Genomic DNA, 11,384 nt, shown 5'->3' on the forward strand with positions numbered 1-11,384 from the left:
GGAAACCTTGATGATCAGGATGATCATTAAGGTCTGTTTCAGCTCTTGAAGTTTAAAAAAAAAAACTCCTTTATCCTAGGGACCCTCATTCTTTCCAGAAGTGAAACAGTGACATTCCTCTAGGTGAACATTGCTTTTCTTAGTGTTCGTGCAGTATTATCTGACAGTACAATGAGAATTATAGATTTTAAGGCACATGAAGCAGTAGTGGAGAATACCCAAGGGTGGCTGGTTCAGGTGCCTGCAGTCTGAGACTGGAATATCAATGACATCCCATAAGGAGTCACCTCTGCTTACTGTGTGACCTTGGAATTGTCCTTAACCTTGTCTGGGTCTCAGTTTCTTCATTTGTAAATGAATCAATATTAATGAAGTATTTAGAGCCGTGCCTAGTAAACAAGTTCTAAATGGTGTTTTGATGAGTAAATAAAATATTTATATTATGAAATGTTACCAATATTATACATAGACCTATCTTAAGATATTTTGAAATTTTAGTTCAAGCAAAGGCTATCACTCTTATTGTTCTCTGAGGAGTTCCCATAGTTACTGTAATATGGGTAAATGATCAAGTAGGGTTCTTATTCCTTCTCTCTCTCACTTTGGGTATTTTCTTCTCTCCTTCCCACTGGGGTAGAGAATTTGCATAATAGCTAGTGCTAGTTATTCTACATAAGCTTTCCATATTAGCAAGAGATATGTGAAATTGATTTATTGATGCTTGTGATAAACTGAATAATGACTTCCTCATCCTAATCCCCAGATTTAATTAATGTGTTACCTTTTGGGCAGGTGTGATTAAATTAAGGAATTTTCACTAGGAGCTAATCCTGAATTATCCTTGCAGATCCAGACTAATCACAACGTCCTACATGAGGGGGAGAGATAATGTTAAAAAAAATTTTTTTGAAGATGCAGTAAGGGACCATAAACCAAGGAATGTAAGCAGACTTTATATGTCAGTAAAGGCAAGGAAGATATTTTTCCTCTGAAATCCTCAGAAAGAAGGTAACTTGATCAACACCTTGGTTTTACACTTCTGACCTCTGGAATTATATGAAAATTAATTTGTGGTATTTGGGCTTTTTTTTCTGTTTGTTTGGTGCCACACTCAGCTGTGCTTAGGGCTTACTTCTTGCTCTACACTCAGAGATCACTCCTGGTGAGGGCTCAGGGGACCATGTGGGGATTCATCCTGGGTTAAGCCATGCACAAACCACGTGCCCTACCCACTGTACTATGTCTCCAGCCCATTGTTGGTGGTATTTAAAGTCACTGTCTTTGGCCTAATTTGTGATGACCACCACAGAACAATAATGTCATGTGCTGCACCAAAGATTTTCTCCAACAACAACCTGGATATCTTAGGTTTTTAACCTTGTAGCAAGATATCTAGAGCAAGCCATGGCCCAAGAAAAGTGTATCAGAAAACTGTGTAATTTTTTAAAAAATGTTGGCATCATTCCAGGGACTCTATTTCATGGTATGTGAGGAATAAGATCATTTGCTGTCTGATTTTATGTCTACATATGTTTTTACACATAGCAAGAAATTTGTGCTGCAAAACATATTCAAAAAATTCTCATTTTTCTCCTTGTTCTATTTCTTCCATTTTATTACCAATTAATAAATATTAAAATTGTGTTTTAAGTATTTATGTAATAGTTATTACAACCATCAATTATTATGAGGTTTCCTATCTATCAGGCATTGTCCAAATCATTCACGGTTATTTGTTCAACCATCACAATAACCTTTAGAAATCTGTGCTGCTATTAGGCTCATTTTGCAGATGAGGAAACTGTGACACTAAAAGGATAAGTAGCACCATCCTCCCATTGTTGTTCACTGATTGGCTCGAGCAGGCACCAGTAACGTCTCCATTGTGATACTTGTTGTTACTGTTTTTGGCATATTGAATATGCCATGGGGAGCTTGCCAGGCTCTGCTATGAGGACAGGATACTCTCAGTACCTTGCCAGGCTGAGAGGGACAGAAGAATCAAACTCGGTGGGCTGCATGCAAGGCAAACGCCCTACCCGCTGTTCTATAGCACTCCTTAATCTCAGACTGGGAAGAGGATGATCCAGCTTTCAAATGTAGGCAAGAGAGCTCTAGAGTCCATGATCCTTATAATGCTCAAGCATTTGCACTGGCAAGAAATATGAGCATTCCTGGTTTTGAGTTTTCCTCTATCACCCTCAAAATAACCCTATGCTTGCCCCCTTCTTTTAATATCATTGGGCAGAGAAAAAATATTTTTAAAATATCCCAGTATAAACTAATATATAGAAGAGTACGTGGCTATAAATTTATTATTTAATCATAGTATGTCTTTTATGCTTATTATATCTCCTTGAAATCTAGGTTTCATTGCTGGTTGGAAGGCTTTATAGTGAAGAGCAAGTGGGAGAGTTCTTACCAAATCATTCCACCACAAATTATTAGAACTCAAAAGGACTTTAGAGAATTGTGATTTCTACTATCTTTGTCTCAGAGGAGGAAACTGAGATTAGAGAATTGGGGTGACTCACTCCCAGGTCTGGGGCTAGAGCCATAGTACAGTAGGTTGGGTATTTGCCTTGCACATGGCAGACTAGGGTTACATCTCTGGCACCCCATATGTTTCACTGAGCACCACCAGGAGTGATCCCTGGGCACAGAGTCAGAAGTAAACCCTAAGTACCACTGGGTAAAGCTGTCTCCTTCAAAAAATGAGTGTCCCATATTGTCTTTGGTTTAAAATTTTTCCATATAATCAAGGGCTGCTTACCCTTCCTTTGATCAAAGGGAAACCTCCAAACAATAGTTCCATTTCTATTCCTAGATCCCAAACTCTTCCTATAGCCCAGAAGATTAGCTGGAATATAAGTGTCTTAAGGAACTTGTGCCTATGCAAAATGAGAGCAAGTTGCCTTTTGCTCTTTTTTTTTCTTTCCTATCTGAAAAGCTGAAGTCAATGATTGTGTGCAGAATTAAAGCCAGGAGTATGGGAGCAGAGGTCTAATCGGAGAGCCACTCAAGACTGACAAGTCAACCACTCAGCATGTTGAAGTCATTTACGTAGCTGGAGGATTGTTTTTCCCCGTTAGGTATATTTCAGTTGCAGAATGATTGGGATTGGGGGGAGCTGTTTGGGTCCTGACACTTAAGCTGCTTCTGCACTGCTGATTTATAACAGACCCTTGATTCTGGAAATGCTGGTTGTCTTGTTTACATGCAACACAGAACATCCTCCCCCACCCCCACCCCTTCAATTCCATTTTCCCATGCTACATGGAGTGAAAAACCAGAATGTAAAATATAAAATGGGCTGATGACAAAAAAAGGCCAAGAAGCCACTGGTTACATGGATTTGAAAGTGGAAGGCAGGTGCATTCTCTTCAGTATGGTTGCAGACTGCCTTTGAAACAGATGTCACCCGGTCCTTCGCCATTCTCTCTGCACAAGGGAGGCCCAGAGCTCCAGAATGGGAAACAATGGGCATTAATATCCATTGGAATGACAGCTGTTTGTGACTCACTTTGCTCAGGACACGTGTCCCCGAAGTAGATGATTAGCGCTTCAGCAGAATACTATATTTGTGGGTAATCAGAAGTGAATGGCAAATTGTTTGGATTAATGGGAAACAGGGTCCGCATGCTCCTTTCTGAAAGGTCCCACTATGAATAAGTAAGAAAATGAGCCCATAGCAGTAGCCTTCCTCCTACTCATAAGGTGGTGGATTTGTTTAGTGTATCCTGGGAAAACTTACCTGCCTCACCAGGGTGTTGTGAGGTTTAATTAATGTTTGTAAAGTGCTTGGAATTCCACTGAAGAAATGTTCCTTGTCGATGCAAATTATTATCATTCTATAGTGCCTTTCATCCCAGAATCTCAAAGTGCTTCCCCAACAATTAATTAAGCCTCACTACACCCCTGTGAGGGAGGCGAGCATCATTCCGCCTGCGCTAATACAGCAGAGTTTCTGCACCTGAGTCAGAGTCTAATGTTCAAGTTGCCCTCCAGGAGGGAGAGAGACCCCATTAGCGAGCATCCCTAAGTGCCTCATAATACATGAGTCACTAACAATGCAAGGCAAAGCACTATACTCCATACCTATGGCCATAAGGACTTGTTTAATTTTGTTTGGTCCCTAATTGTCTGGGCTGCTAGTTTTATTTTTCTCCCTCCCTCTGAAGCAATAAGGTACTCGTCAGATGAGAGCCCAATTAGCAGCTGTAACGAGTTGCAGTGTTGACTGTACTTTCTAATCCTTTTCTTTAGCATCAGTAATTCCAGAAAAGAGTTTGCACCCCCTCTCCCATCAGACACACCCAAGAAGAAGACAAGTTTCTTCTCTCCAAGACTGACTGGGATGGTTCACAAGACAGGCAGTTTGTTGCCAGTGCTTTGTTAACAATCTAGAGACTGCATGCTCCCGTAACATCCAAGCATCTGAAGCAAGTATTGTAATTCTTTTTTCATTACAAGTGCCGTAATTCATAAGCACAAATCTCATGTATTGGCTCCTTTTAAAAGGAGCCTGGAAATCAAATGAGCATGTGTAGCATTCCAGAGTGTGCTGGAGACAAATCCATCAGCAGAGTCCTCGCCGAATGCATTTTGAAACAGAACATTTTGGCATTGGTTCTGGACAGGTTTTAAAACCAGGAATTTCCACTGAAGGCCAAAGTTTTAGTCATGAAAACCAGGGGAAAAATCAGGATTTCCAGTCTAATCCTATCTAAAGGCATGAGTCACTGTGTGACTTCAGAAGTATTCCAGGGGTTCACATAAAGCCTCTGATTTCTCTTGTGCTCATTCTGGAGCTGGAAGACCCAGGTTCCAAGTTGGGTTGACAATTATAACACCCAGCACAATTCATGAGTCTCTCTGAGGTGCCATTTCCTCATCTTTAAAATGGGAACATACAACTTTTCATGTTGTATAAAAGTAATGAGATCATTTTTATGTGGGAGTGCTTTATAAACCAGGGAAGTTATACCCATGTAAGTGGCTGCTAATAACAGGAATCAAGTCATGGTAAAAATCCATAGCTATAAGAAGAAAAAACTTGCTCATAGTCATAAATAACATCATGGTAATTTTCTCTAGGTGTGGTATATTTATTATCCACACTTGGTACAGATAAGGGAAATTATACACTCTAAGACTAAAATTATCAGATAGATTTAGCAGTGATGGTTCAGTTGCTCTACCTTTTTTCCCACCATCTCAACTTTCCTCCATCTCCTATTATAGTTCTATTGAGGATTCCACCCCTCCCAACCCTATGAGAGGGAAGGGCTTCCATGCATGGAGTCTCTTCCATACTCCCCATGTAAGAGTGGGTGTATGATACAGGTTGACCATTCAGAACACTAAAAATTCTAAGGGATGAGTGTCAACTCATGGATGGTCAATTCGATCATCCTGTTCATAGATTGCCTTGAGCAGGCCCCAGTAATGTCTCCTTCGTCCTAGCCCTGAGATTTTAAAAAGTGCCATATTCGAAAGTATCATGCTAAGCGAAATGAGTCAGAAAGAGAGGGATAGACATAGAAAGATTGCATTCATCTGGGGGATATAAAGTAACAAAGTATGAGATTAATACCCAAGAATAGCTGAGATCAGCACCAGGAGGATTACTCCATAACTTAGAGGCCAGCCGGGTATCCTAGAGGAAAGGGCAGCTCAGATAGAGAAGGGAGCACCAAATAAAGGATGTTTGGAGGATCCTCCCAGGAGGGGAGATGCATGTCGAAAGTAGACTATGGACTGAACATGTTTGCCACTCAATGCCTCTTTTGCAGACCACAACACCCAAAAGGAGAGAGAGAACACAGGGGATTGCCCTGCCACAGAGGCAGGGGGGGATGGGGGGATGGGGGTGGGAGGGATATTATCCATGGTGGTGAAAAACGGGCACTGGTGGAGGGATGGGTATCTGATCATTGTATAATTGAAACCAAGCACAAAAAATTGTAAATCTACAACTTTAAATAAAATAAAATAAAATAAAGGGAAAAATAAATAAATAAATAAATACAGAACTTTTGACACTTAAAACAAAAAAAAAAGTGCCATATTCAAGGCTCTATCAGGTCAATTCAAGTCTTTTCAATTTTTGGTGTTCGGAAAAGGTATTGGGAGGGAGTTGTCCAGTTTCCATTGAAATTCTAGAGCTGAAAGAGAGTAGGTTCCCAAAGCCTTTATAGTAATGTCAATAAACCTAGTTCAGCAGGAGCTACATAGAGTACTATAAGACAGGGTTCATGAGTACTATAAGACAGTCAATGCTTTGACAACATTAGTTTGATCCTTGAATCTACCTGTGCCTACACTTCTGATTATATGAGCCAATGAATTCCCATTGTACCTGAGCTAATTTAGCACAGCGGTAGGGCGTTTGCCTTGCACGCAGCCGACATGGCCAACCCGAGTTCGATTCCTCCGCCCCTCTCGGAGAGCCCAGCAAGCTACCGAGAATATCTCGCCCGCACGGCAGAGCCTAGCAAGCTCCCCGTGATGTATTCAATATGCCAGACACAGTAACAACAAAGTCTCCAATGGAGACGTTACTGGGCCCGCTCGAGCAAATTGACGAACAACGGGAGGGCCTTTACCTTTTACCTTTTATCTATTACTTATTGAAGTCTTGACAAGTATCTACATAGATTTACCAACGAAGAATGGATGAGATTCATCAGTTCACCATTTAGAAAGGTGGGTTAAATATCACCAACCTCCATAATTGGATAAAAATGTTGCCATTTGAATATTTTATAGGTTCTATAAAATAGATAGGGAAGGTGATTTGAAATGAGCATTTTTTTTTCTAAAAAGAATATAGTCAGACTCTCCACACATCAGTTGACCATTATTTAGAATTGGAGTTTTTGGAGCCAGGAGGTCATTCTTTCTGCTTAAATCTTATCATTTAACTCATGTTATCCATCAGGAGTTACTCTGATTTTAGTTTCTCTGTTTCGGCTTTGCCGACTTATCTTTCTACTCCATCAGAAGTCTTCTATGTTCATCCCATGTGCCCCTGCCATTGGCATTTTATTTTTCCCAGTAGAGTTAGGTGCTACCCTACAAGTGGTTGTATGGTTCTGAGTACCAGGTGGTTCTGGGGGTGAACTCATGTAAAGCAAGTGCCTTAAACCCTGTATTATCTTTCTGGCCAAGAATGAATTTTTAACCAGAAGAATAATGCAGTCAAACCATTTAAGGATAACTAGTGAGAGTGAGTGTATGAAGGTACATGTATTTTAACTAGTTCACATCCCATTATCTAACTTATTTGGAATATTCGTACACTAGAATATGTAGTTATGATTATGAGTTTAAATCCTGACACACTATGTGACTTTGGCCTAGTTTATGTGTCTCTGTGTCTCAGAAAATGTGTCTTAGTCTCCTAAAAAGGTGCAAAAACGCCTAACTCATTATTGTGAAAATTAAATAGCTTTGTGCCAGTAGAGCAGTTAGTTAAAACAGTACTTAGATCCCAGTAAATACTCAGTAAGTATAAGAAGGTGCTATTCAGGGTGCAATGTGGCCTAGAATCCCCATTTAACTCTCTGGCTATACAGATGCAGAATGAATCAGTGCCCTCAACCACTTCTTAGTTTTTCTGATGATTTTGCCTGTAAACTCAGGTGCTTGTTTCTCCACACTGAATTGCTGTCCTATGGGAGTTGGTCAGCAGGTGGCATGTTCATAAAAGCCTACCATGGCGTGTCACCCGCATGGCAAGGTACAGATGGCATCCTGAGAACCACTCTGGAAACTAATGTGCAGAAACCCAGGATGCTCATCAAGCTTTGACTTAGAATCAGAGAGAGCTGGTTTCTTGTGCTTATCAATGTTTGTTTTTTTTTTCTGACTTGTTACTTTCATTGGCATTTATTTTTCTTTATCATGTCCCCACGGCAGAGTCTCACTCCCTATTTTTTGAACAACATTTTTTTTTCAGTTCCCTTCCCACCAGCCCTCATCTGAGCTTCATTTGCATCCTCTGGCTTACATGAAAAACATACTTGTTCACAAGCATCAAACAGATGAAACAGTTCTCATGGTAAGGCAAGTTTATATGTCCTCTGAGGCCCCCACAAGGTAACTGCTGACCTGCCTGCACTTCATTCATAGAGCATTGAAATTTGTTCAACTTGCTAACAAGTCATAGAGTATTTACAGAGCAGGGATGAGTCAAATGGGGAACATGAACAGATGGAGAAGAGCCAGTTGTTATGCTTCAAGTACATTTCCCACATTGGAATGCATCAAAGCCTGGCGGTATATACTGCATGCAAGTCACCCACATAGTACAAAACTGATTTAATTTACTATCTGACGCTTTGTTTTGCCATTACATAATCACAAATGTGCCCCTAAAGAGGCGGTTTTGGAATGTAAGTCAGGGCAAGGAGCCAGCCAGACATGAGTTCTAGTCCTAGTTAGACGACTCTTTCTACTTTCCTACAGACCCTCAGGATCCATTCTGATTTGTGACAAGGCTGTCCTCAGAGGCTACCCTTTTCAGTAAGAGTGGTCAGCCCTCTATATCCCTGGTGAAGGCTGTGGTGTACCACTGTGATTCTGGGGCATGTGGGAGGGAGACACAGGAAGGGTAACTGACCTGAGAGTACAGAAGAGACGATTCTGATACCTTAGAGTCTCTCTTCTCCCTTATGAAACCGCTGCTCTGAAAACAGAACTCAGGGCAGTTTCAAAGGGCAGGAAGAGAACGCCTGAGCCTTGGCAGATTTCCTCACCAAGTCCTTGCAGTTAAATCTCCCACAAGCTCTAGGAGCAAATTGTCAGCGATGCACTTAGCCAGCCCTAAACACCTCAGCCGTTTCTACCGGATGAGGGAAATTGCTTTCAGGGATAGATGCATCTCAAGAAAGTTGGCTACAAAATGGATTTCTATAAAGAGAATTCCATTTTCTCTTGGCTTCCATTACAAAATTGGAAAATTTGTCACACTGGGGGAAAACTCCTCTCAGGAGACTAAAATGAACATTTGGGATGGAAAATAAATTAATGTAAAGCCAGAGTGATGGCACGGCTCTCCTTGGAAGGCACAGTGCCTGCTGGGAAGTGCCTTGTGAGCCATTTTTTTTGTTGTTGACTCATCTCCAGGATTTTGTAGAAGTGTTAGAACCCATGAACCTCACACCTCACACACTGTATGATTTTTCCTCCTCACCTAAAATTATTAGCATTTCTCCATGACTGAATATGACATTCCCACATTCTTATACCTCTCAAACTGTGCCCACTCATGTATATGTCAATATGGCACTGGGTTGCAAGAATTTATTATTCATTCACTTATTTATGTTCTGATTTGTTCATATTTTAAGCAATTTGATATGATTTTAAGGAATAAAGCTTATGAAATCTAATATCGCTAATTAAATTCTACTTGTTTGCCCCAAATGAAGTCAATTTTAATGTTATAGTGTTCAATTATACTATTGACCTGCAATTTGACCTTCAAGAGTTGAGTGGTCAAGCAATCTACCAGCTATCCAATATGTCTTCAACCATATCTTGTCCAGTAGAGATATTTCTTATCAGCTTTCCAGCAGATAACTAAGAAATCAGATGAAATTTTCTCATATAGGGCCTGAGCAATAGTACAGCAGGTACTACAGTACAGCAATAGATCCACCCAGGTTGGATCTCCAGCATCCCATATGGACCCCATATGGTCCCACGAGCTCACTAGGATTGATCCCTGAGCCTTGAGCTTGGAGTAAGCCCTGAGCACTGCTTGTTGAGCCCACAAACCAAAATCTTTTTTATACAATGAGCCAAGAAACACTTTTTTTGTTCCCTTGAACTAAATATTTTAATTGAATCACTGTGAGATACACAGTTACAAATTTGTTCATGATAGGGTTTCAGTTGATACAATGTTCCAACACCTATCTCTTCACTAGTGTGCATTTTTCACCATCAACTTCCCTAGTTTCTCTCCCACAACTCCTCCCCCCATGCCTGCTTAGGTGGTAGACAAGCCTGCTTCTATGGCACGCATTTTTCTTCTTTCTCTCTCTTCCTCTTTCCTTTTGGGCATTATATTTTGCAATACAGGTACTGAAAAGTTATCATGTTAGCTCCTTTACCTACTTTCAGCACTATGACAATAGCTGGAAATTATCTCTCTGGACAAGAACTGAGTGCTGAAACACTTTCTTTCTCTTTCTTTCTTTCTTTCTTTCTTTCTTTCTTTCTTTCTTTCTTTCCTTCTTTCTTTACTTCTTTCTTCCTTCCTTCTTCCTTTCTCCTTCCTTCCTTCCTTTCTCTGGCTCCTTCCTTCCTTCCTTCCTTCCTTCCTCTCTCTTTCTTTCTTTCTTTCTTTCTTTATTTCTTCTTTCTTTCTTTCGCCCTTCCTTCCTCCCTTCCTTTCATCCTTTTTCTCACTCTTTCTTTCTTTCTTTCTTTCTTTCTTTTCTTCTATCCATCTTTCTTTCTTTCTTTCTTTCTTTCTTTCTTTCTTTCTTTCTTTCTTTCTCTTTTCCTCTCTCTCTCTCATAAGGCTTTGTGAGCTTTCCAGTAAAGAGAAGTTTGAGTCTATCTGATAATAATAATAAACCACATAATTTTCCAACACCACATGGATCCAAAATGTAGGGTGTTTTCTCTCAGTAGCAATACTGAGAGCTAGGGAGATGGGGGGGGGGGGACTTTTCAGCTTCTCTTTCAGTTTTTCGCCTTGTTAAGGTTTCTAGGAAAGCAAATTTTTCTTTCTAATCCCCAGCTCCAAGCTCCTCTGACCTCTACATTAAAACTGCTCCTTTAGTTGGCCGCCACATTTAAATTCAGTAGAATTTCCTGGACCTTCTCCAGACTCACCCTTCCCCTTTGCTCTACCAGTTCATACTGTTATTTCTGGTTTAAAGACTTGGTCACGATGAATAAGGCAACACTTCCTTCTCTTGAACCCACAAAAGGGTAACTCTAGGTCTCCTTTGGGGAAATGAAAGCCTGGGTGAGAACACTGATAGGATCAGCTGGTTGTAAGACTTCTCATTTCTTCCTGCCCACACAGAGGGAGCTGAGAACAAACCTACTCTTAGAATTCTGGAAACGCCCACATAGTTCCCTAGTTCAATATTTCATGATCACAGGGAATACCCACTTAATAGAAAGTTGCTTTGCAAAGTCTATGTTTGCTTAGTTCTGAGGTTGTCATGCCACAGTCTGCAGAAAGAAGCTGTGTGTCTCCCTTGAAGCTGACATCATCATAGCTGACCTTGTCACTCTGCTGCTACATCCTCCCAGTGCTGCAGATACAGCTGGTGGGTCAGTGCTTGGTCGGCCCATCCTCAGAACGTGCATGTTGTAGGTGATCCCAGTTTAATCTTCAGCACCACATATATTCC

Source organism: Sorex fumeus, unplaced genomic scaffold (genome assembly GCF_029834395.1).
Source record: "Sorex fumeus unplaced genomic scaffold, SorFum_2.1 ptg000014l, whole genome shotgun sequence".
In the NCBI taxonomy this organism is placed as follows: domain Eukaryota; kingdom Metazoa; phylum Chordata; class Mammalia; order Eulipotyphla; family Soricidae; genus Sorex; species Sorex fumeus.